The sequence below is a fragment of the Balaenoptera ricei genome, chromosome 10 (assembly GCF_028023285.1).
Source record: "Balaenoptera ricei isolate mBalRic1 chromosome 10, mBalRic1.hap2, whole genome shotgun sequence".
NCBI classification, from domain to species: Eukaryota; Metazoa; Chordata; class Mammalia; order Artiodactyla; family Balaenopteridae; genus Balaenoptera; species Balaenoptera ricei.
Window position 1 is genome coordinate 103176159 of NC_082648.1, and position 26988 is coordinate 103203146.

At 49.1% G+C, this 26988-nt stretch overlaps 1 protein-coding gene across 6 annotated transcripts in view; it reads left to right on the forward strand.

The window, feature by feature from the left end:
* The first annotated feature begins 9423 nt into the window (after nucleotides 1-9423).
* The window catches only part of PPARA (peroxisome proliferator activated receptor alpha), a 75207-nt gene continuing 57642 nt past the window's right edge, over nucleotides 9424-26988 (forward strand). For 2 of the 6 annotated variants that reach the window (XM_059937168.1, XM_059937173.1), the window contains exons 1-2: nucleotides 9621-9927; nucleotides 10562-10728. The gene's annotated coding sequence lies outside the window, so the exon portion shown is untranslated. Of the gene's footprint in view, nucleotides 9502-9620; nucleotides 9928-10561; nucleotides 10729-26988 lie in introns of those variants that run through there. The other 4 variants (XM_059937171.1, XM_059937169.1, XM_059937170.1 and 1 more) reach the window with 4 other exon arrangements.

The window sequence follows — 26988 nt, forward strand, 5'->3', positions numbered from 1 at the left end:
TGTTATGTATATTTTACCACAATTAAAAATTACTATGTGAAAAATAGTTTATTTAACTATAGCGAATACAATATGCATCATATTAAAAACAAGCAAAATTATAGAATGCATTTGTGATCTATTTCACTATAAAATAAGACTGCAGTATGAATAAAAGCAATCACTAGCGAAAGTCTTCTGCACAGAGTAGCTGGGCATTGTTAGATCTGAACATGCAGGACGTAAAATTTTTTTTAAAAAGGATTTTTTAAAAGTTCATCATTTCTGTTGCCGTTATTGATGTTAATAATCTCAGATAAGATCCTAATCCCCAAGAAACTTCCAATCTAGTGAGGGAGACGGATTAGTAAACAGACTAGTATAACGCACAGAGATCAGCAGAGGCACTGGGGCTGAGAGAGCTCAGAAAAGGAACACAGCCCAGAGAGGGGAGATCTGGGAGGTCTTCCTGGAAGAGGTGGTGCATGAAAGGAAAAACAGAAGCGGGAGGAGGAGATGCCCTGCAGAAGTAAAAGCACATTGGACATGGTAGATGGCAAGCAGAGAGGCTGGAGAGAGAGGTGGGGATGTGACCTTGGCTGACCCCAGGTGTCAGGCCCAGGGGCTCTGCCCGGGCCTATCAGGCTGCCAGCAGTGCAGGGATATGGGGGGGGGGGGGCGCGCTGTGCAGGCGGGACAGAGCCTGGTGGCTGGAGGATAAGGGAAGTGAGAAATGAGGGCCTAGCAGAAAGGGCAGGACCAGCAGAGTTGGGGGCGGAGTCAGGGGCCTGCAGCCATGCTGACCTTCATTGCCTCTGACCCTGACAGTGACCCTCCAAGGGAAGCCTTAATTCTCCCCACAAAGAAACTGAGGAGCTGAGGGGTGAGGCAACTGGCCAAGTTCACCCAGCAGAGGTGGGATTAGAGCTCAGACTCTTTGCTTGGCCTTGCTCCCTGACCGAAATGGCTGAGGGCGACAGGGAGCCTCTCTCAGGGATGGGCCCAGTGTCACCCCCGTGGCTGCCTGAGCCTTCCTTTCAGGGCCTGGGCCTGGACCCAGGGGCACAGCAAGGATTCCATGGGGTCCTGCCCTGAAGCAACCCCCCAGTCCAGAAAGTTCCAGTTGGACCTCAGGTCCTGCCAAGAAGCCCTTCCCCAGCCGACTTCTCTGGCTGCCTTCCAAAAGGGGCAGGAGCTACTGGGTGAGGGGGCCCAGGTCCGACTGGGAGGCAGCCTTCTGTTTCCCTAATATCCTGGTGCACGAGAGGGGGATGCGTGGGGCAGCCAGCTGGGGCTCCCGTTGTTCTGTTAATTGGCCAAAGCATGCCCCATTGGGTAACTTCTTCCGCTTACCGACAGGATCTCTCACCTCCACTGTTTCCAACAAGAAGCCAGAGCATATTTTTAGACCAAAGCTGCAGGCAGACCTGGAGGAGTCCCCAGAAGAGGAAGTGGAGGGTAGGAAGGCCCAGTGAGTGTGTCCTCCCTGGTACGGGGTTGGGATGAGACACGGCACAGTCTGTCTGCTGTGTGTTTGCAGAAGCAGAGGTGGGTGACTTTCAGCTGACCAGCCTTGGCCTGTGAGGTTCCAGGCTAAAAAGGAAGCTGATTTCCCCCCAGGCCACAAACTTGGAGGCAGATCCCAAGCCTGGAGGCTGGTCCCAAAAGCATTTCCAAAGCGCAGAGCATGAGACGAGTCGCTGATGGTAATTCACACAAGAGCTCAGCCGGAAGAGTCATGTGTCTGCTTTCCCCCAGCAAGGCAGGAAAAAATGCCTCCCTCTGGGGCCTGGCAGCTGGCCTCTGGGGCCTGGCACGGTCACACCCCTGAGCACAACGCAGAGTCCTGAGCTGGCAGGGGACTTTGAGATCATCCAGCCCTGCCTGCCTCTCAGTTTACGGTCGGTAGGGAACAGATGCAGGACGGTCATGGCTATCCAAGGTCACAGAGCCCGGGAGGGGAGAAGTAGGCACAGTGGAAAAAGTGAGGACACGTGAGCCAGGCCAACAGGCACCAGGCCCAGGCCTGCAGCTCCCAGGTATGAGGCTCAGGGCAATGGGTCAGCCTCTCAGCCTCAGTTTTCACAGTTGGGAGCAGGGAGAAGGGCAGCTGCCTTCAGGGCTGCTTGGGGCTGAGCAGTGCTGAGCACAGAGTGCCCTGTATCCAGTGGGCATATCATCAACACCCTCTCCAGGCAGCCGAGCCAGGAGGGGGCTCCGGGCACCTGACCCTCTGCCCAGGAAGAGGGGCAGTTACCCACCTGCTTTCCTCCAGATCAACAGCACCCTTAAGGGACGTGCTCAAAAATCCCTGATTAGTTGCCATCTCCTCTGTGCCAGGAGAGCTGGGTACATGCAGAGCATGAGGTAGGAACACGCAGACCCAGTCTTCGAGCTGTTTAACACCTGAATGGGAAGATAAATGAATATCACCGATGATTGAAACAATGGTTTAAGCTTCTAGGTCCAGTAATGGCAGGCCAGATTATTTGGACTGACTCTCTGTCTCTAGAAACAAGTAAAAATTTCGAATAAAAAAGTCATTTAAAAAATTATGTTATGTCATACTGTGTGAATAAGTCAGATAGAGAAGGACAAATATTGTATGATATCTTTTATATGTGGAATCTAAAAATTGGTACAAATGAACTTATTTACGAAACAGAGGCACAGATGTAGAAAACAATCTTATAGTTACCGGGGGAAAACGGGGAGAGGCATAAACTGGGAGGTTGAGATTGACATATACACAGTACTACATATAAGACGATGACTAATAAGGACCTACTGTATAGCACAGGGAACTCTACTCAGTACTCTGTAATGACCTATATGGGAAAAGAATCTAAAAAAGAGTGGATATATGTATACGTATAACTGATTCACTTTGCTATACAGCAGAAAGAAACACAATATTGTAAAGCAACTGTACTCCAATAAAAAATTTTTTTAAATATTCACCATACAAAAAAAAAAAAAACCTTGCATACGATTAAAAAAAAAGATAAAATAAAATTAAACTGGAAATCATGATTTGCAATATATATAGTAAATTAAATGTTTATAATTTAATATGTAAACAAGTCTAACAAATCAATATTGTAACGATCTTATACAAGATAAAAAATGATCAAAAGGGCATTTCCTAATTGTATTTATCTTGACAAAAAAATTAAAATTAAAAATTATGCTAAAAGCCTCTAAGAGTGGCCAAGATAGTGGAGAACCTTCAGGCCAAGTCTGGCGGGGTGCAGGAATGGCCCGACGGCGCTGCAGCCGATTTTGCCCCGAGGGCCTTTGCCCGTCTGGAAAGGCTGGGCCTTGACCTTGACGGGGAAGGGACATGTAAGGACAGAACTCAAGGTAGGAGGCAACAAGTCAGGGACTCTCTCTCATATTAAGCTGGAGGCCAGGGAGTCGGGGACAAAGGGGGTACAGCCCACCTTGCTCTCCTGGCAGAAATCAGGGCTGGGAGCGCTGGATGGTGAAACGGGTGTCACGCTTGGAAAGCACCAGCTCAGTCCTTGGCATCTATTTAGCAATCACTAGATCCCTTTGCAGGGAGGGGTTGTTTTCAAATTAAACTCAGCAGTAACGCTTGCCCAGAAAGTTGATTTCATCTAATATTTCAACTTAGAGAAATGAACTGACGGGTCTACAGTCCCCAGTCTGTCTTTTCCACCGCCCACTAAGGACCCCGCCTGCCAGGGTGCTGGTCCTGTGTCCTCTGCCTCATGCCACTGGCTCCTTCTAGAGTGTTCCCGCACGTAGATTTCAGCTTCCCTCCGGCCTCCAATGAAAGCCCTCCCCTGCACACCTCAGGCTCCCAGGCAGAGGGAACGCTCATCCCCAGGCCTGGCCCCCGCCCCGAGGGTACCCGATGGCATGTGAGCTGGGGCTCCGAGTGGGTTTGACCCCTGGAGGCTCCCGAGGCAGCTGCCCACACCCTGCTCCCTCACTTTGTCAAAGATCAAAATCAGGCCCTCCCGTAGGATTTTATATTCCCAGCTGCAAGTCTCAACACAAGCCGAGGTGTTGACGTGAAAATAAATATCATAAGTAAATCTGGAAGAGAGAGCTGGGCAAGAAGACTGGAAGAATGTCAGGAGGCCTTTGCAACTTGCTTTGTGTTTATCGGTAAACAGAGCTCACCTGGGCGGTTCGGCCCGGACTTTGGGCTCACAAACCAACATTTCACACAGCTTTGGGGACAGACATGGGGCTGTCAAGTCAAGACACACCATCCCTGTAAGCTATTATCAGCACCTCACCCGAGACACTTTTAGTAAGAAAAGGCATTTTCAACAATAACTAAAAGTGTCAAGGACACACCCAGGGAGAAAGAGGGTATTTCTTTAAGGTGACTAGCTTTACAGAAAACTCTTCACAAAGTCCCTGGCTCTTTTTGCCCATTTTGCCACAGACAGGGAACATTTCGTCAAATGTGGCCTGTCCCTTCAGGGGACTGAGGACCACGGTCCACTTCCTCATTTTAGTGAAAACCAAGGCCTGGATATGCTGACAGACATGCTGGCCGCTCCCTCACACATTATGGGGCCTGGTGGTGTGGGTTCCAGGCCCTGTGCTGCACCCAGGGATGAAGGCCCGGGGGAGGGAGCTGGCAGCCAGCGGCAGAGGTCATGCTGCCTCGACTGGCTGGCGGGACTCTTCCGTAAAATGCAGGTACCAGCATGTACCTGAGCATCTCGAGAGGGAGCGAGAAACAGGCACCTCACCTGATGTCGGAGAGGTTCAAGGACTCAATCGTGTCGGCTATTCTGAGTGGCAAGGCAGGCAGGGAGATAGGCACTGTGAAGACAGTGCTGAACCAGACAAAAGCCACGTGGGACGTGGTGGCAACACAGGGAAGAGGGCAGCTTTGCGGCTGGGATGGATGCCAAGCGGGCTTCCTGGAGGAGGTGACCCTTGGCAGAGCCCTCAAGCAGGTGATCACCAAGTCTCAAATGTGACCCACCTATCAGGTCCTGTCCCTGCACTTCCTACACGCTCCTTCCTAATTCTCACCCCAGGGCCCGGGGAGCTCAGCATCGCTGCCCCATTTTATTGAGGAGGAAGTTCAGACAGGAGGTCAAGTCATTTGCCTAAGGTTACAGTGCAAGTAAAAGGCAGAGCAACGACTTGAATCCAGGTCTGTTTGACTTCAAATCCCAGGTTCTGTCTACTAATTTCATGAAGGAATTGGGGAGTGCCCCAGGCAGAGGCAGTGAGGCCCACAGATACCTGCATTTATTATGCATTTGTGGGTCAACACACCTGTCTTATCTCTGCACATAACCGCCCCCTGACCTCACCCACCACCACAGTGCAATTCGCAGTCGGGGACCCTCATACGGGTCAGATAATTGCAAACTTCGTCTCCAGCAGAGCAGGGCGCCCTTTATTGACCAAATTCATCTATATATCAGCTTTACGGTGAGACTCACCTTCCAGGTCACCCAGCTTCTGAAGCTCCAGCCCAAGCTCTGAACCAGGCAAAAGATATCAGTGACCCAGCCTGTCCCAGGGAGCTTAAGCCACCTGGGCTGGAATAGCCCGTGCTAATGCGGAGGGAATCTGACTCTGGGGAGGGATGGTGGCAGGTGGGGGAGCGTTGTTGCCGGTGAGCTGCCTTGGGCATCTCAAGAACGACAGAGACAGATATCAGAGACAGAGACCCACGCGCAGGTGAGGCCTGTAGCAAAGCCGGTCTGTAAACTTTGGCTGGGGACAGGTTAGTTATCAAAGGGGCCCGGTGTCTATGACAGCACCCGTTGCTGGGCCTGCAGAAGGTTCCAGACCCTGCGGACCTCAAGTGAGCGCATAGCTTTACCCACCACCACCTGCTCTGCTTCAGTGATAACACTTGGTTAACATGTATCATTTGTTATTTGTTATCTGTTACTGATCTGATGGAGTCAAGACAAACAACCCACCAGGCTACAGGTCACTGCCCACTTCCGCCTGGCTTGTACCATTTCCACTCTCCCCTTGCATGTGGCCTCTTTCTCCTGCCGCAGGCCTGTGCACATGCTGCTGTTGCCAGCCGCTCACCCCCTGCAGATCTGGGGCCCAGACTGACCCTTCACAGTGTGCTCCCGGGTCTACCAGAGGCAGCCGGGTTATCAGGCCAGGAGAGCACAGACTTCGGGACCAGACGGCCACGCCCTGGGGTTACCCGAGGCTGGTGCAGATGGTAGAGTGGGTTTGGAGTCTGAGAGCCAGGTTCCTGCTCCCTCTTGGAGACCTTGGCCAAAGGATGTCGTTCCCTTGGTTTCTACCTCTGCAAAATGAGGATGAACCCAGCTGCTTTTGGGATGATTGTGAGTTCTGTGCCTTCACTTGTGTGGCAAGACGCTGTTGCCTGGACCCCTGAGGCTTTGCCATCAATACTAGAATGGCAGCCACGCACACGCCCATGGTTGGTCCCTGCTGAGGGCCAGCCGTGGGCCACAGAGCAGCTCTGGACTTGCCAACAGTGAACTCTCCCTTTCTTAGTCTGTGTCCTCTGTCCCCGCTGACTTCCACCACCTGACCAGAGGGAACACTTCCAGGAGATCAGAGGCCACTGCCCCGGCCAATGACACCCCAGAAGCACAAACTCCGTCTCATCGGGAGGCTTTGCACATCAGCAAAGGGCAAACAAGTGATCCACGGAGTCTTTGGACAGTTCCTGGAAAAGGGCTTACCTAAACTGCACGGCAAACAGACAGACTTCTGTCTGGTGCCTGGACCCAAGACCTGTGGGAGACACTTCGCCCCTGCAGTGGTCAAGGCCAGCTTCTGAACACAGATGGCTGACGTCACCTGCTTGCACATTCAGGGTCTAACCTGCTGCCTGGTATCTAGTGGCAGGAGCCTCCTCTAGCTACCCCCTTCTCCTCTCCTGAATGTCCCGCTTCCTGATTTCCCCCCTGGAGGCCAAGGGAGAGCCTCGGCTGCTCTAGTGGGATTGGGAACATCCGGAAGTGGCTCAGCAGGGCAGGTGTGGGCAGGACAGACCCGCTTGCATTCCTGGGCTCTGCAACTGGCCAGTGTGACCTGGTGCAGGGGGCGGGGGGCCTCTGTGCCTCAGTCTCCCTATTGTAATGTGGGCACAAGAATAATTATTTCTCCAAACATCTTCAAGATTAGAAAATGTGAAACAGGACCCGAAACAGCATCAGCGCCAAATAAATGGAAGCTATGAACTAAGACGCACGGGCCCCCTAAGTGCTCCAAGTACTTACCAAGGAACCTGAGGAACTCAGGTGTTGCTCAGATGCATATCCAAGAGCACTGATTTGTCCCTGAAGTCACAAGTTTCTGCTCAGTCCCTGCACAGGAGACTGTCTAGGTTGCTGTACTGCCCACGCTTCATCAGTGCTGAAGGCGGTGGTTGGGGGGGGACTTCCAGGAGCTGGGGGCAGGGAGGGGGATGTCCTTTGTGACAGTTCCTCCTGGGTGTGACATGTTTTTCACGGCTAACAGAAGTCTGCTCAAGGTAAACAGGAACACACGGTCCCCTGGGGGCAGCATGTACGGAGCCCTTTCATGAATATTCCCATGAGAAAATGTTCTGAGCGTCCTTCTCCTTTCTTCCTGGGGAAGGGGAGGCAAGGGACGGGCTGAGAGCATTTGTTCAAAGGTGATAGATTTCGTCACATGCGTGAAAAACAAGTTTTCTCTCCCTAAAACCTTGGGAGCCCCAAGAACCCAAGAACATCATTTCTTTATGTCTGCTGGGTGTACACAGTACTCTGTTGACCCCTATGCAGCTTCCTTTGCCCTTGTTCAAAACAATTTTTACCAGGCCTTTCCAAGTGCCGGATTTAACTGGGTTTGTGGCAGACCATCGTGGTGCATCTGGGAAAAGAAGTCGACACCCCTTGTTTGCACTCTTGGTTCTTGACAGCCTGGGATCTGGGGTATGTCAGGTGACATCTCTGAGACCGGATGCCCTCATGAGGACTTGAGCTCGGTAGGGGCCCCTAGCTGCATAAATAAATAATACTGTTGCCTGCCCAGCCTATGAGATATCCAGGATATAATGGACACGGATCACTTCATAAACTCCGAAACAGAATACAAAAATTGTCCATTGCTATATAGCATGTGCAATAAGAGTTGGGCTTGTCAACGTGTTAGTGGGAAGGTTATGTGGGTGTCTGCTGGGTGGGGCAAAGTTCATCACAGGTATGGGGCCAATCAACAAGGGTGAGCTTAAGACATAGGTGAAAGGGTCCGGTACGGCCGAGTCTCCAGCGTCTCGGTGTAGTGCGGCGATTTGTTTGGAGCTGTTTCGGGCCCGGAGTAGGTCCTCCTGGGCGCTCGCCGCTACAAATAGAACAGTGGCCGGAGCAGCGGGAGGGCACGGAGCGGAGCTGGCACAGCACACATTTCGTTCCCGCAGGAGCGCCGTCCTGATGCGCAGGCACCGGGGGCTTCGTGCATTCCGCGCGAGGGGCTCGGGCGTCGCCGCGCAAACAAAGCCGCTTTGCAGCTCTCGCTCTTGCTCTCCGCCATTGGCTGCCGGGCCGCGACCTCCCCCCTGCGCTGGCAGAAGCCCAGCGCCTCGGCTGGGCACAAAGTCAGCCCCTCACCCTTGACGCATGGGGGGAGGGGCAGGCTCTCTGACAGCCCGGGGTGGGGTGGGGTGGGCTGGGGGGGGAGGGCGGTTGGTCGGAGTAGACAGCTCTTCCCGGCGCCCGGCCCCTTTGCCCTTCACTCTTCTGGGTCCCCCGCCCGCCGCACTCGTCGCGGCAACTCCGCCACCTGTTGACGCGTCCTCCCAGCTTGCGTTCCCTTTCTTCTCTTGCATTCTGGGCTCCCCCGGACAAGGTCCTTCCCCGCCCGCCCCCAGCCCCGCGCTCTCCCCAGACTCGAGGGCACCCGCGCTTAGGTGCCCGGTCTAGACCAGCTCATCGCACAGACTGGCAGAGCCGGGCTCCCCGAGGGAGGAGGGGCCTCGCCAGCGTGGCCTGGGCCCCGGACGGGAACTTCCACCCTTCCCGCAGCCTCGCGCCCGCCCCTCCTAGACTTCAGCCCTTCCCAATGCGCGGGGCCGATCCCCAGCCGCACGCGGTGTGCCATCGCGGCGCTGTGCCCACCCGCCCGGTGACCTTGGCGGTCCCTCCGCCTCCCCGGCCTCAGTTTCCCCCAGGTGCTGCAGCAGTGGGGCCGGCGGTGGGAGCCCCCGAGAGCGGCCCCACCCCCGCCCCCGCGGGCATCCAATCGGGCGCCGCCGTCCGGGGGCTGTGTCCCGCGCGGGGCGGGGCTTCCCGGCGGGCCACCCGCGCGAGCCGCCCCAGCGGCCCGGCCGGGGCGGGGGACGGAGGGGCGGCGCGTGCCGCGGGGGCGCGGCTGGCACGGTCGCGGGGAGGCGGCGCCGGGCATGGGCCGGGGACGCGACGGCCCCACGGCGGGGGCAGCGAGCGGCGGGGGCGGAGGCGGCCGCTAGCGCCCTGCCCGGCGCCGCCTCCCTCGGCGCGCTCGCCCCGCGGACCGGCAGGCGGCGGACCGGCAGGCGGAGGGCCGCGGCCCCAGGTGCCAGGCGGCGGGCGGGCGCGCGCGGGGGCTCGGGGGCCGGGCTCCCCCCACCTCGAGACCCAGAGCGGCGGCGGACTGGGAGGGGCCGGGCGGCGCATGCGCGGGGCCCGGGGCGCGGGGCGAGGGCGCTTGCCGCGGGCTCGTGCCGGGGATCCCGGGGCCCAGGGGGCCGCCCCTTGCTCGGCCTCCCTCCGCGCGCCCGTGGCCTGCCCGGAGCCTCGGCGTTCACAGCTGTCGCTGGGGCTGGGACCTGGGCAGAGGTCGAGACCCAGGACCTCAGAGACACTGGGTCCTCAGGTTGTCCCCCCGGAGAGAAGGCCCACCAGGCGGGGGCATCAGGCGCGCCCTTCCTTCTGCGTGGTCGAGCTTGGGCGTCATCGACTGGGGGCGTTTCCCGAGAACGCCGGGGATCCCCTAGGCCAGGTAGCCGGAGGTCCCGGCAGACTGACCCTCGTGCGCCTGGCGGCCGAGGTCCTACGGGAGAGACTCACACGCGGCTTAGTCCACCTTTGAGGAACTGCCCCACTTTGCGCCTGGCGCAGTCGCGCGACCCAGACGGGCCGGGCCGGGCGAGCCCAGGGCAGTCTCCGCCGCGGGACGTCCTCCCGATCCCGGGGCCCGCGGGTCTGGCGCGGGGCGTCCGCGCCCGGGTCTCCCCGAGTCCCCGGCCGCGCAGGGCGGTGTTGGCGGAAGTCCGGAGGGTCGGTTCTGCCCGCACGGCCTCCCCAGACTAACAGGGAACAACTGCGCGCCTGTGCTTTCCTCGCCTTTTTAAGTTTAAAGGCTGGAGCCGTGCCCCGAATGTCAAGGTTCTTTCTAAGAAAAGTCCACGGTTGTATAATGCCTTGGATTTCGCGGGGCGCTCTGGGACGTTCGGGGCTGCATGCCTACCCCCATCCCAGCCACCCCTCCCCAAACCAGGGAGCCCCTCCTCCCCCAGGGCTGCTTGGGAAGGGGTGCGTGGGGCCGGGAGGGGGTGGCAGGGTTTTCCTGGGGACGACCCTGCCACACCGTAGCCGTTGAAGACGCAGGGTCACGGTGACTTTCCTCTTTCAAGGTGGTGGAGAGTTGGGGAGAATCCAGAGGACATATCGTTGTAATCATTTCGTCCTTTACCTTCTTACTGCCAAGGCTGCTGTGAAAGGCCCTGCCTCTGCTGTGAAGTAACAGTTTGTGGCCGGACAAGTCCAGAACCAAGACGTTGCCATCACAGGTAAATAGAAGGTATGACTTACTCGTTTTTCCAGACTGAAATAGTTAAGTCTTTACTTCCATTGCCCTACAGACTAGCAATTTGGGGGTTAATTATTACCTTGTGATGCAACGGGTTAGATCTATTTTCATTTCTTTGAAAGTAAGATAAATGTGGATAGATTCCCTTTTAAGTTCTGAAAACTTTATTCTGTCAGTTTTACTGGGAACTTCCTTTCTTTATGGCAGGCAGGTTCCACGTAATTTAAAACTAGGTAATAAAACTGTGAGAAATGTTTTCACTTAACAGACACTTAAGTTACAGACGCTGACAAGTAAAGAGCACCGTGCCTTCTCTTAGCTGTTTTAATTCCAATTTGAATATCAGGCAGATGGCTTGCTGAGCTAGTTGGCCAGGTCTAGAACTGCCATCAGCCAGGACTGTGATACCCTGGAGAAGTGGGCCTGTAGTATAGATTGAGTGGTCACTGTGTGTGAGGGACCAGACAGTGAGCTTGACAAACTTCTGTACAACTCTGAAGCAATAGCAAATTAATTGACCATAGAAAAAATGTTTTCCCTCTTCTCACATCTTGAACGTATAAAAGTTATTCCATAATCATAAAATAATTCTTGTTACTAGCTCATGCTTGTCCAACTTGTACACAGATTTTTTGGGGGGTGGGCTGCGTTGGGTCTTCGTTGCGGCGTGCGGGCTTCTCATTGCGGTGGCTTCTCTTGTTGCGGAGCACAGGCTCTAGGCGTGCGGGCTTCAGTAGTTGTGGCACGTGGGCTCAGTAGTTGTGGCTCGCGGGCTCTAGGTGCGCAGGCTTCAGAAGTTGTGGCGCACAGGCTTAGTCGCTCCGCGGCATGTGGGATCTTCCGGGACCAGGTCTCAAACCCGTATCCCCTGCAGTGGCAGGCGGATTCTTAACCACTGCGCCACCAGGGAAGTCCCTATACACAGATTTTTAAACGTAGTATGTGTATGCGGGAGAGAGAATGAGAGAGAGAGGAGAGAAAAAAGGTGTTTCTTCTATATAAACTATTTTGTAATCTGCTTTATTAACCATTAAGTTATGAAAAATCTTTCCATGTGAATAAATGTGTTTGCACTTTATCATTTTAAATGTCTATATCATATTTCATTGTGTTTAGATACAATAATTATTAAGCCAATCCTTTAACATATGTATATTTTAAAATTCTTTTAGTCTGTGAATGTTTACTGAGTTTTCAGCTGCTCAGTATTGAGCAGGGCAACTGGGGATCTGCTCATGAAGTTGACTCTTACACCAGAATATAAGAAGGGAGCTGAAAGGGGATGAAACTGGGGCGCAGAAAGGGAGGCTGTTTTTGCCGCAGCACCTCGTGGTTTAGGGACTGGTAACCAGTGGTCTTTTCCTTGTGTGTTGTTCTATGGGCATCTGTGTTTTTATAATAAGGATTCTTTAAGTAATCTTCTTTAAAAAACTATTATTAAAATGTTTCTTTGCTTACTGTAAACAGATTTTAAACATGCCACGTTTTTCTCTTTCCTCTCTCAGTCTGTGTGTGAATGGATATATTCTTTTTTTAAATAGTTTTAATTTATTTTTAAAATTTATTTATTTTATTTATTAATTATTTATGGCTGCGTTGGGTCTTTGTTGCCGCACGCGCGGGCTTTTCTCTAGTTGCGGTGAGCGGGGCCTACTCTTCGTTGCGGTGCACTGGCTTCTCACTGCAGTGGCTTCTCTTGTTGGGAGCACGGGCTCTAGGTGCGCGGGCTTCAGTAGTTGTGGCACGCAGGCTCAGTAGTTGTGGCGCACGGGCTTAGTTGCTCCGCGGCATGTGGGATCTTCCAGGACCAGGTCTCAAAACTGTGTCCGCTGCACTGGCAGGCGGATTCTTTTTTTTTTTTAATTTATTTATTTATTTATTTATTTTTGGCTGTGTTGGGTCTTCGTTTCTGTGCAAGGGCTCTCTCTAGTTGCGGCGAGCGGGGGCCACTCTTCATCACTGTGCGCGGGCCTCTCACTATCGTGGCCTCTCTTGTTGCGGAGTACAGACTCCAGATGCACAGGCTCAGTAGTTGTGGCTCGTGGGCCCAGTTGCTCCGCGGCATGTGGGATCTTCCCAGACCAGGGCTCGAACCCGTGTCCCCTGCATTGGCAGGCGGATTCTCAACCACTGCGCCACCAGGGAAACCCATGGATGTATTCTTTTTTTTTTTTTTTTTTAATTATTTATTTGTTTATTTATGGCTGTGTTGGGTCTTTGTTTCTGTGCGAGGGCTTTTCTCTAGTTGAGGCGAGCGGGGGCCACTCTTCATCGCGGTGCGCGGGCCTCTCACTATCGCGGCCTCTCTTGTTGTGGAGCACAGGCTCCAGACGCGCAGGCTCAGTAGTTGTGGCTCACGGGTCCAGTTGCTCCGCGGCATGTGGGATCTTCCCAGACCAGGGCTCGAACCCGTGTCCCCTGCATTGGCAGGCAGATTCTCAACCACTGCGCCACCAGGGAAGCCCCTGGATGTATTCTTAACAGCAAATAGGATGAGTGTCTTAACTTCCAAGTGGCCGGTGTTTGGGGTGAACGTTTGTACTAATTTTGTTGCATCGCAGTTAGAGGATGTGGCTTTTTGGGAATTTGAGGGCCTCTGTTTTTATTTCTGGTTTTGGTGGCTTGGTATAGGCTTCATAGACACTTCAAATAAAGCCATAGTTTCTGTTTGTAGGATAGACATTTGCTGTGTCTGTTATTTCTGCCTTCGTAATTACATAGAACCAGCTAGCTCACGTCTAAGGCCATGTGGTTAGGGAAAATTAGGCAAAGAATTTTAATTTCCAACTTGGTGTGAAGATAGGTTTAAGGTAAGAACAAAACAGGAAAAGCCCTAGATGTCCCAGTGGACCTGATTTAAAAGAACTTGTTTGTTCTTCCAAGTATTTCTGTCACTTGCATGCAGTGATGTGTACTGTGGGTAACAGACATCACCTAGTCTGGTTTGCTTGTTGTTTGGAGGTGTGTTCATTCTTTGCTTCTAGAGTATTTAATTAGTATCTTGTTGTAGCACTATTGTGGGAAGGTTTATGCACTTCAAAAGGTGAAGCGATTACTCCTTACTAAGTCAGACATATTATTAGTTATTTTGGTAGTTGAGCTGCATTTGTTTTGAGGTCGGCATATAGTACCAGAAAAAGTACTTGAGAATTTTGGTTTGCATCAGGGATGCAGCTTGACATAGTGGAAGAGGTGTTAGGTCATCCCCAGGTTTGATTCTCGTCCCTTCGAGGCTGCCTGCCGGGCCTGGGGATCTCTGTTCACCTCTCTAAATGCTGTTTTCTCATCACAAAACGGAGTTCCTCTCCTTTCCACCTCTTTGAAGGGTTGGGAGGCTCAAAAGTGGCGGCTTATGTGAAGATTCTTTGTAACAAGTAAAAAGGCATATTTAGCCCAGGCAGTGTCTTAAAGAAGCACACCTTGTACTGCCTGCCTCTCCCTGAGCCGGATCTGGTAACTGTGTTACTTTTGCTCTGACCATTCGGTGATTTTTCAAAGGCTTTTGGAAAGAAGCACATCCCCCACCCCAAATATATACTTCCTTTCATTTTTGAGTAGGTAATCGAGAGCCCTACACCACTAAGAACAAAACTGTCCTGAGCAGTTTTTGTTTTCTCTGCACATGGATATGCCCTCAGGTTTATTTATTTATTTATTTATTATTTATTTATTTATTTATGGCTGTGTTGGGTCTTCGTTGCCGTGCGCGGGCTTTCTCTAGTTGAGGGGAGCTGGGGCCACTCTTCATTGTGGTGCACGGGCTTCTCACTGCGGTGGCTTCTCTTGTTGTGGAGCACGGGCTCTAGGCACGCGGTCTTCAGTAGTTGTGGCTCGCGGGTCCAGAGTGCAGGCTCAGTAGTTGTGGCGCACAGGCTTAGTTGCTTCGTGGCATGTGGGATCTTCCCGGACCAGGGCTTGAACCCGTGTCCCCTGCATTGGCAGGCAGGTTCTTAACCACTGCGCCACCAGGGAAGTCCCTGCCCTCAGGTTTTTATGGTGATATATTTTGCATTCGTCTTTACTCCGGTATCCCCAGACCATGAAAACAACTGTTCCTCATCCTTGGAGGATCTGCGGAGATGCAGGCTGGGTGAAATCTTCTCCCACCAGGGCTGCTCCTGGGTGCTGCCCTACCTCACTTTCCCCGATGAGTCCACCTTGATGAGAACAGGGTATGTGTTAATCAGTTCTGCCCGGCTGGTCCTATATACTGAGTAGGCCCTCCACATCTGCAGGTTCTGTATCCACCAGTTCAACCAACCATGGATTGAAAATATTCGGGAAAAAAAATTCCAGAAAGTTCCAGAAAACAAAACTTGAATTTACCACGTGCCATAAGTATTTACATAGCATTTACATTGTATTCACAACTATTTACATTGCATGTATGTTGTATTAGTTATTATAAGTAATCTAGAGATGATTTAAAGTATACAAAGGATGTGCGTAGGTTATGTGCAAACACTACACCTTTGTATATAAAGGACTTGAGCCTCTACAGATTTTGGTATCCCCAGGGGGTCCTGGAACCAGTCCCCTGAGGATGCTGAGGGAGGACTCTGAATGTTCATTGAACAAATAAGACATGAACAGAATTTAATTCAATAAGAATTTATCGATTTTTTTTCTTTTTACAGTACTCAGATATGGGTGGGAGCTGGCTGGGGGGGACTTAGAAGTACAGCAGGGTGCCTACCCACCGCAAGAGGGTTTCCCCTTGGCATTTTGCAGTTTCCCTCAAACCTCGGATGGCGAGAGCCCATCCTTGCGGTGTGTTCCTGCACGCCATGCTAGACTCCCACACGTGGCTCCCATGGCATAGGTGTTATAAAGGTGGCAGCTGCGGTTCAAATTATTTTATTTATAATTATCACTAGATTTGGGGTATGTTAAACATTAAATAGACTTTTTATGAGATGGCCTGAGCATCTAATTAAATAAAATGCTGTTTCTTTCTGCAAGATCATGGATTCTAATTCCAAACAACTGACTCAGAAGGAAAGAGGTGTGTTTAAACATTTGGGAGTTGGGAAGTGTTTCTATTTAACGGGGCAAGGGTCCTGCTGGCCCTCCAGTTGTGGAGATAAGATAGGCACAGGAGAAGTTAGCGAAAGCATTCGAGAGGTTTAAGTCTTCTGTGTTCCAGACGCATCACTCATCCGACTGCTTTTAATTTTTTTTAATTTTTAAAAAATGTTATTGAAGTATAGTTGATTTACAATGTTGTGTTAATTTCTGCTGTACAGCAAAGTGACTCAGTTATACGCATATATATTCTTTTTCATGTTCTTTTCCATCATGGTTTATCACAGGATATTGCATGTAGTTCCCATCTGACTGCTTTTATTTTGCTCTATTTAAAGAGGTTTGCAAATAAAGAGGAGTGGCTGTTTCTCTTCTGATGCGCTTGCTTTTACACTTTTAACTCAGGGGTCACAAGTACACCTTTGAAGAAGGATCACCTGAATAGTCAGAGTTAGGAAAGCAAAGGCAGAATGAATTGTCTCAAAGCTTATGAAGCTTCACATGAAAGACTGGAAATGATAATACAGTTAAGTAAACAGTATACTGTAGTTCCTTTCCCCCCCCCCCCCCACAACCCCGACCACTTTTAAGAGTGAGTGAGGCTCCAGGCTCCCTGCAGCCATTTGTAACTGAATAAGTCTGTGGTTATGTGATAACCACACCGAGGTGACAAATTGCCAAGTTCTAGTAAAAGAGATCCAGTTATTTGGAAGTTGACACGTGGCTGCCTCCCTCCCTTTCTGAAACAGTCTAAGAAATTGTTAGCCTGACGTGTATTTAAGTGCATATTTACAATGAAACAATAAGGCTTGTAAAATACAGGATTGCAGAATCAAGTGACAATCAAATCTTGATCTGAAATCAAGTTTTCTTCTATTACCTAGATGTTAAATGGGATTTTTTTTTTTTTTACCAGAAGAATTTTTAGAAGCATTTTCAGGCAGTGTTCCTTCTTGCACAAGTTGACATCTATGAGGCTGCCGGCATGAAGAGTATTTTCCCCTCTGTGTAGGATTATGAATAAATTTGATAAATTCTAGGCGGTAGTCTCGTTTTGGCTCATTTTGTGGGACAGCTTGATAAGTGGGTTAGTGTCTTATTTATTCACTGTTCACTCACTTTATTTCTGGTTTTCTAACTGTGTGTTGGGGATGGGATTAACAGGACTGATGTGTAAAAGGAAAATTGTTCCGAGAAATTTGAAATTTGCTTTCAATAGAAGCATCTCTTGGTGTGGGAAGTTATTTATAACACAAACAAAAGGGTAGTATTTGATGTGTTTACGACATCCTTGGATTTTAGGATTCGTGGAGGATTATTTTGCTTGAGTATTACAATCACCTTTTTTGCCTACTTTGAAACCCGTCACAGAATCTGTCACCAGCTCTAGACAAGGGGACTCCTGCCCCATCTCTGCAGAGTCCTCCCGATGGTTCACAGCAAGCGGTCCAAAGCGCATGGAGGTTCAGAAAATGACCTTCCTTCTCACCATTCTTAGAAAAGCTCACTTGTCGAGAGCCCTTTCCAGAAAGGAAGGCATTCCATTGCTGTAGTTCTCAAATCATAAAAATAAACCTCATCCATTACGTTCAGTGAGGGGTCCTGAGAGACATGAGTAGTTAAAAAAAAAACCCCACAAAGTTCAATTGTGCAAAAATATTCACGGCGGGAGCTTGACAGGGAGTGATATCCTAAAAAGAAGACTCTGAGAAAGAAAAGAGTCGTGAAGAGAAAGGCTTGAGAATATTGACATGCAGTGAGGGCTGATGTTGCTTGAGAGAAAAGACCAGCACAAACAGGGTTAAAAGGATGTGTGAGACAAGATGACAGAAGGTTGTGAGGGTGGAAATGTTGGTGTCTGAGCCAGAGACAGAAGGTTCTGGACCTGGGGAGGGAGGAAAGGTCAGGGTGCTTGCACGCACTCGGGAGGGGGAGAGGGAGGATGGATCTAGATCGATGGATCTCTAGTGGTGGTGGGAGTGTGACCCACCCTCCACCCGAGCAGCCTGGAAACCAAAGATTGTAACCGCCCGCCAGCACAGGGGCAGGAAGTCCCGATCCAGCGCTGGTGTGCTGAACCGAAAGGGGAGGGTTCCCATCCTGGCCGAGGGTGACCGCGACTGGCGACAGCAGGAAGGGTTAAGTGGGAAGCGTTCAGTGACGGGCAGGAGTAATTCTTTCCAAGTCCCGGCTTTGTGTGTGAATATCGGTACCTAGCAGGACACAACGTTGTCAATCAGTACTTCAATAAAATAAATTTTAATAGAAGAGTATCTAGCAGGTTATCAATATAAGAAGAGAAAATAGGGTCTTTCACTCTGGAAACCAAAAATTATCGACTGTTTTCCGGCTACCTTCTCTTCACTTAGATGAGTCTAACAGAGTTAGCTTTTAGTGTCTAGGTCAGAAGTCTAAGTGAAAGTGAGTATCTAACCACATTCAAGGACGGCCAGTAATCTTTAATACTAATAGGGGCACAAGCCTTAAGAGAAAGAAGATTCTAGAAGGAAAAACAATAGCCAGGAAAGCAGATACATCCATGGCTGATTCACAGACTGGGACACAAAACCTTGGACGGGCTCAGTAACTCTGGAACGAATGAATTCAAATGCAGGCTTTCTTCGTCAGATAAATCATTTTCTAGGAGGTGTTTCAGAAAGATTCATGCCCAATTCTTATATCAGATCTGGTACGGTCTCTTTGAGAATGAGACCTCTGAAAGACAAGAGCTAGTAAATAAAATTTAGAAAAGGAATGACTTTTAAGAGATGAAAAGATGAAATTCCAACCGAAGGTATAAACACCTCCATCCAGCTGCCGTCTTTGTATTTGTAGATGTGAAGTTACATTGAACCAGGGCAGTGGAAGTTCACCAAAGTTGTACTTTGTCATTGCTGTCATGACCTCGGGCCCCACGTCCACCAGCCTTCCTGACGTCACCCGACCCTCCCGGAGACTCAAACTCAGACTGTCCGGTTCTGAGCACCCCCCGAGTTTTCCTTCCCCGACCCTGGTCTTCCTCCCCGTCCAGTAAGTGGCCTCCAGGAGGGCAGTGAGGGCAGGACAGGTGCAGGGTCCTCACCCACTTAGCAGCTCTCGGCCACAGACGGACCACTCATCCGCGCGCACCTCAGTTTCCTTGTCTACAAATGGGGCAAGTGCTAATGCTTTGCGTGGGAGACTGTTGCCTGGTGCAGAGGAGAACGCTTTTTACTTTTTCATTTTTTACTTTTTTTTGGCCATGCTGCACAGCTTGTGGGATCTTAGTTCCCCAACCAGGGATCCAACCCGGGCCCTCGGCAGTGAAAGTGCGGAGTCCTAACCACTGGACCGCCAGGGAATTCCCAAGGATGCTTTAAAAAAATTTGTTTTAGTTTATTCACGTACAGTTGATTTACAATGTTGTGTCAATTTCTGCTGTACAGCAAAGTGATTGTTTTATATATATATATTCTTTTTCCTATTCTTTTTCATGATGGTTTATCACAGGATACTGAATGCAGCTCCCTGTGCACTACAGCAGGACCTTGCTGTTAATGCTTTCATTGTTTCCTTGCTTGTTGTTAACTGTCCAACCATAACATGGACTCATCCTTCCTCATTTATCAGCTCCCGTGGTGACTGGGAGGGCAGGGCCCTGACTCTCAGGGGCCGACGTTCTTCCTCCATGGCCAGATCCTTGTTTGTGCCTGGGACATTCCCTCACCCTGCCCCTCATCCCCACCTCACCCCTTACCTCTACCCCCTACCCTGGAGACCTCAGCTGAAAACTTTCTTAGGGAGACCTTCCAGAACTGCCTGCCCGGTCAGGTCTCTCTGATGCAACGCCTGGTGCTTTTCCTGTAAGCTTGCCCATTACATGTTCATCTGCATGGCCTCTTGGTGAAAGTCGCTCTCCCCGATGAGTCACAGACCCCAGGGGGCAGGAAACCATAGCTGCCCCGCTCTCCACCGCCCAGGATGTACTGCCAGCAGGTGCTGCAGGACCGGCTGGGTGAACATGCAGCTCCAGTCAGGCTACCCTACGTTTGAGATTCCTTCCAGGCTTAATCAAACGCCACCTCCTTCATGAAGCCTTCCTTGATTCCCCCCTGAATGAGAGGCAGGAATTTTGTCACTCAGACACCCTATAGCATTTTTTTTTTTTTTAAATAAGTTTATTTATTCACTTATTTTTGGCTGCGTTCAGTCTTCGTTGCTGCACGCAGGCTTTCTCTAGTTGCAGCGAGCGGGGGCTACTCTTCATCATCGTGGTGTGCGGGCTACTCACTGCGGTAGCTTCTCTTGTTGGGGAGCACGGGCTCTAGGCGCGCGGGCTTCAGTAGTTGTGGCACGCGGGCTCAGTAGTTGTGGCTCGCGGGCTCAGTAATTGTGGCTCGCGGGCTCTAGAGCGCAGGCTCAGTAGCTGTGGTGCACGGGCTTAGTAGCTCCGCGGCATGTGGGATCTTCCCAGACCAGGGCTCAAACCCGTGTGCCCTGCACTGGCAGGCAGATTCTTAACCACTGCGCCACCAGGGAAGTCCACCCTGTAGCATTTTGAATCTCTCTGACTGGACATATTCTGCCTTCACCTCAGCAACTGTTTATTGAGCACTTCAGTCATTCATCCCAGAGCTCATTCATTTATTCAGCACACCTTTCCTGAGCTCCTGCTATGTGCCAGGCAGTGTTCCAAGAGCTGGGGACAGCAGTGGAAAACGGCAGGCACCATTCCCTGCCATCAGGAAGCACTGCATTACATGACAAGCAGGCCTCCTGGGTTCAGAGGAGAGGCAGGTACCCAAGTAACGCGGTGCCGCGAGGTGAGAACCAGCCTAGAAGGCCTGATAGGTGAGGCTGCCCTTCCCTGAGCCTCTCAGCGGCCAGGCGAGCAGCGGTGTTCTAACAGTGATCTGCACGTGCGGCTCAAGAAATATTCGTCCTCAAAATTTCCTTTCAACTAAAGGAACTAAGTTGGGAGAAAGGAAAAGAGTGAATAAAAGTGATCCAAGCAATTGTAGAACCCATCTTAGCTCTCCTGTTCGTTATCTTCTTATTTCACTTATCATTACGTGCTCAAGTGAAATCCTTTTGAACCACTTAGGTCAGCAGGATTTAAATCTTAGATGCATATTAACTCTCATCTAATGACCTATTTTCAGAAAACACCACACATTTAGTTGCGGTGTCTGCCTTCTCTTTGTCGCTGATAGTTCCGGCATGAAAAGCAGATAAGCCCTCTGAGCAGTGATTCTGTCTTCATCACAGAAGCGTGATAATCGCTTCCTGAAAGGAGCAGGGACACGAGGGATCGCGTGTGCCATTAGCTTGACATCGTTTGGTTTCATAGTCATGAATGAGGCGAATTAGTCCTTAGACACACGCAGGCCCCTTTCCTAGGATAATAGGCGGGTGAAGTCTGTGCCTCCAGGGCTTCTGGCTTCTTGCTTTGTGGCTGGGAAGGTGGGGAGAGAGGCGGCTCTATCCTGCCCAGGAGGTTAGGAGCCCAGGTACGTCAGGCGGGAGCAGGGCTGGCTTCCGGAGGTGCCAGAGAAATCCCTCTGGCTGCCCTCCTCCGTGGATGTGACGATGCGCTGGGTCGCCTTTTAACAGCAGACTCGCCTCTTTGTATCAGGCTCCCTAAAAACCAGGCAGTGGAGATGGGTTTGAGGTCTTCTAAAAGTCAAGTTTACTGAGGTATAATGTACATGCAGTAAAATCCATTCTTTTTGGACGGACAATTCTGTGCATTTTGAAAACCATCTATGGCCCATTTTCTTGCTGGTCGTCAGCCAGAGGTGCCGACATTTCTTGGCGTGTGGCCCCTTGGTTGTCAAAACCTGCAACGTGGCTCAAGTCCTTCTCATGCTCTGAATCTCTAGGACCTCCCCTTCTGCCTCCTTTCAGCCGGAGAAAATTCTCTGCTTTTAAGGGGTCAAGCGATTCAATTGGGCCCACCTGGATAATCCAGAACATTCTCCCCTCTCAGGCCTGCACCTGTGTCAGTTCCCTGTGGCTGCTGTCACAGAGCACGATCTGGGTGGCTTTAAAGAACAGAAATTTATTCTTGTGCAGTTCTAAGGGCCAGAAGTCTGAACTCAAGGTGTCGGCAGGGCCGCCCTCTCTCTTAGACTCTGGGTAGATGCCTTCCTCGCCTCCTCTTTAGTTCTGGTGGTGCCCATCAACCCTTGGCATTCTTTGGCTTGTGGAAGCATCACTCCAATCTCCACCTGTCATCACATGGCATTCTCACTGTGTGTGTGTGTCCAAATTTCCACTTTTTATAAGAACACCAGTCATATTGGATTAAGGATCCGCTTCACTCCTGTATAACCTCATCATAACTATATCCGCAAAGAGCCCTATTTCCAATAAGGTCACATTCTGAAGTACTGGAGGTTAGGATGTGGACATACCTTTTTGGGGGACTCAAGTGAACCCGTGATGGTACCCTCGGTCACATCTGCAGAGCCCCTTCTGCCATGCATGGTGACATAGCCATAGGCTCCAGGATTGGAGCATGGACATCTTTGGGGCCATTAACTGGCACCATTCCATGGTCACGCCCTCATGGAACTCACAGTCTACAGGCAACTAACACCCGTTCAAGGAGCTTTGGAGACATGAGACCCCACTAAACATGTTCTGTTCATATTCGAAGGTGGGTGACCTGTTCAGAGTCTAGCTCTGTCAATTAGGGACGAATCTATAACATCAAAGATAAGGAGTCATGATCAGAGGTGCCTGGTGTGTTAGGCGGCTTAGGTACGGCTGGTCCTGTGGACCTCACACAGGGCGATGGAAGGCTTAGGGGACAGACATGTATGAATCACAGCACCGTGAGTGCAGAGCCTGGTAGCCCCTTTCTTTCCCTACATCAGGCTGGTGCCAAGGAGAAAACACAAGTGACTGGAGGGGCTAGAGAGCCAGGGGGTGGTGGGGCCCTGTGGGACTCTCCCAGCTCCATGTCCCTGCTACAGGAGGGAAGGGTACCGTAAGTGTGCTCTTTCCCCACGTAGGGAGGCCTTCCCCTTAGTTACAATGGCAGCCTCTCCCCGACACTATCTCCATCTCACATAGTATAAGCTTTACTGGTCTGTTTCTCATCTGTTTCCCCTAAAATAGCAGCCCCACAAGGGCGGGGGGAATTCGTCTGTTTCTGTCTGTTTTCTTCACTGCTGTACCCAAACTGGCTATCACAGGAGGCACCTAAAAATATCTGTTGAATGAACAAAGCTTTCCACTCTGCTTAATGATCTGTGCCCTCCTGCTTGTTGAAAAGATAACAGCTTTTCTGTTCTACAATTGTATTAGCATATTATTAGAAAGTTATTATTATTTGAGTAATACTGCCTGAATATGAGGAAAACCTTAAGGAACTATAATCATTTTTCTATATTCCAGTCTATGGATTTTATTGAAGAGTACAGAAATACTTCTTTGTAACTCTGGAAGTGAAAAATAAAGAGAAAAAGAGCCATTTCAAACTGTGGAGCTGTTAAGTATTCAGTGGTTTTAAAATGTTAAGCTGGAGGCTCCATTGCTGATGATGGCTTAGCAGTTTGGAAGTCAACTCAGAAAAGGTGGACAGAATCTTTAAACATATGCCAAGGCATTGGCAAGCTCATGAGGTGGTGAGCAGTTGCCAGGCTGAGATCTGGAGAAGGTGGAAACTTGATATTTGGGGTCATTTTGTCCCTGGGGTGTTGGCTAATTTATGGAAGAAGCACTTAAGAACCTACATACTTCCATGGGGCTAGGAGTCAAAAGTTGAGCTATAAAGGCTCCAAGAAGGGAAGACCCTGGTAAACATCCCAAACTCTGGGTTGGGGCCCCAAAAAGCTGCCCCCTAGGAACACAGGTGACCTGGAAGTCAATCCGTTGCTCCAGGACTAAAGGCCTGTTCTAAGTAATCTCAGTCCTTGAGGTTGGATTAAGGTGCTTCCAGACTACTAGGACCTCTGACGCCTGGCAGAAGTGGACGAATATCCTGTCTGGAGAACAAAGCATCATCCTCAGCCGCTGTTTCTATCAACAGTTTTTCAAATACAGGCAGTCCTCACTTTGCACATTTCCATTATGCACAAATTTCAGTACCACAGTTAATTAAATAACACCAGTCTCCCTACACCAGGGCTCCTATTTCAGTTATCAGGGATTAAGCACTGAGTAGCTGTGAAAACACAGTCTCAGCTGCCAGCTCCCCAGTCCACAAATCACTACATAGATAACAGATGTGCATAGGATCAGTGACCAATCCCGTCACTCCTTTCAGAGTCCTTCTGTGATTGGTCCCTGCGCATCTGTCAGTCAGTTCACCCACAGACAGCAAAGTGTGTCCTGGTGTTGCCTCCTTGTCTCCCAGTGAAAAACCCACGTGACACTTTATAAAAAAAGGATAAGTGAGAGGAATTGGCCAACAAAGATGAAAGTGCAGCAAATAAGTGGAAAATGATAATGCTGGAAGTAAAACTAGAATCGAACATCAATGGAGTTCTAGAAGAAATAGTGACCGTGGGAACGTGGACACTGCTGCCACCAGTTCAAGAGACTCCAGAGGGGCAGCCAGAGGAATGTAGTAAAAGTGACTTATCGACATACTTGAGGGATTGCCCTGGTGGCCCAGTGGGTAAGACTCCGCACTCCCAATGCAGGGGGCCTGGGTTCCATACCTGGTCGGGGAACTGGATCCCACAAGCATGCCGCAGCTAAGAGTTTGCATGCCGCGACTAAGGAGCCAGTGAGCTGCAACTAAGGAGCCCACGTGCCGCAACTAAGGTGCACATGTGCCGCAACTAAGGAGCACACGTGCTGCAACTAAAGAGCCCACATGCCTCAACTAAGGAGGCTGCCGGCTGCAACTAAGACCCGGTGCAAACTAATAAATAAATAAATAGAATAGAATAAAATAAAAGATATTAAAAAAAAACATACTTGAGGAATATGGTTGAAGATGTCACACAGGAAGTGAGCCCAGCCCCAACAAAAATCACATTAAAGAACTCTGTAAGACATTTCATGACATTGAAAGTGCAAAGCATAAAATGTTGGAGGCCCACCCAAACTTAGAAAGGAGTTTGACAATTTGGTAAGGCACAGAAGAGAAGTTTGCTCCGAATTGCAAGTTATACAGTAAGAAGGCAGCAGGCACAGTCCAAACTACTCTTGGTAAGTTTTTTACAACAAAATAAAACATTTTTAATTCTCAGTGATTTTAATTCTTAGTGATGCTAACGTCTTACATTACAATCTACTAAATAAATATTAGTTTTACTGTATCTTATATTTCCCTCTGCATTTACAACTGATAATAAGAGATATTTTAATGTTTTGACAATAACTTTAAAGGTCATGGTGCACTTGTTATTTTTACCGTTGATTAGTAAAATCACTTTGCATAATTTCTGCTTGCGTGATGCTTTTTATGGTCTTGCATTACCATGCAAATCAAGCCTGTTTTTTACAGTAATGGCACAAACAAAACCAAGCGTATGAGAGAACTCATGAACCAGCAAAAATAATAAATGATAGAAATAGACCTACGTGACTCTAAATATTAGACTTAAAAGATGTAAACTTTAAAATAAACTTGCTTATTATATTCAGGAAGATGAAAGGTAAGATTGGGAATTTTGGTAGAATGCTAGAAGTTGTAATTTTAGAAAGGACATTGATTTGAAAAAACGTAGGAATCATAAAACTGAAAAAAAAAACCCCTGAAATTATGCACTCTGTAGAAAGATATAATAGCAGAGTAGATACAACATCACAACTGATGTGAGGATTGGTGAGTAATAAAATACATCAGAAATAATATCTAAAGTGAAGCACAAAGAGACAAAAGGATGGACTACAAATATAGAGAATATAGTGATGAATTCTACCATACATATAATTGAAATCCTAAGAGGACAAGAAAGAGAAATGGGACAGAAACAGTATTTGAAGAGATAGTGGCTGAAGTTTTTCCAACACTGATGAAAGACATTAAGTTACAGATTTAAGACTTCTCTACAAGCAGAGTTAAAAACGAAAAAAATCCATACCTACACACCCTATAGTAAAACTGCTGAAAAAACAAAGGCAAAGTGATAATCTTAAAAGAAGCTAGAGGTTAAAAACAAAAAACAAAACCAGACATTACTTTCAAAGGAGCAGCAAGTCAGAGAGAAATTCTCAACCAAAACGATGGAAGCCAGAAGACAGTGGAAAGACATTTTCAATGTGCTGAAAGTCGAGTTTATTCCAGGAATAAAAGATCAGTTTAACATTTAAAAAGTAATCAAGCATCAACAAATACGAAATGCTTCTGGATAAAATGCACGAGACCTGGACAGTGAAATCTACCAAACGTGGCTGAGAGAAATTTTGAAAGACCTAAATAAATGACAAGTTACAGCATGCTCAGTATCGTTAAGATGGCAGTTCTTCCCAAAATGATCTACAGGTTTGAGTGATCAAAATTGAATCTTAGCATGCCTATTTGTAGAATTTGACAAACTGATTCTAAAATTATGTGGAAATGCAATGGACCTAGAGTGGCTAAAACAACTTTGAAAAAGAAGAACACAGATGGAGGACTTGAACTACCGGATTTCAAGGATTATTATAGAGCCACAGTAATTGACAATATAATATTGATATGAAAACAGATAAATAGATGAATGGCACAGAGTAGCAAGTTGAGAAATAGACCCAACTATATGGTCAACTGATTTTGAACAGAGTGAGAAGTCGTTTCAGTGGGAAAAGATAATTTTTCAACAAATAGTGCTGGAACAATTGGAAAGCCATATGCAAAAGAACAAACCTCAGCCCTCATCTCACATGATATTAAAAAATAAGAAGAAGAACTTGAAATGGGTCATAGACCTAATTGTAAGAGTTAAAAAAAACTATAAAACTTCTAGAAGAAACATAGAATAAATCTTAGTGATTTGGGATTTGGCAAAGATGTCATATATGAGTCAAAAAACATGAACTACAAAAGAAAAATTTAATAAATTAGACTTCATCGAAATTATAAACCTTTGCTCATCAAAAAGCATTTAAGAAAACAAAAGGCAAGCCACAGACTTGGAGAAAATATTTGTAAAACGTATATCTGACAAAGGACCATTATCAGGAATATATAAAGAACTCTCACAATTCAATAAGAAGACAACAACCCAATTAAGAATGAAAGCAAAAGTGGGCAAATGATTTGAACAAATACTTCAACAAAAGGCGTTGGATGGCAAGTAAACA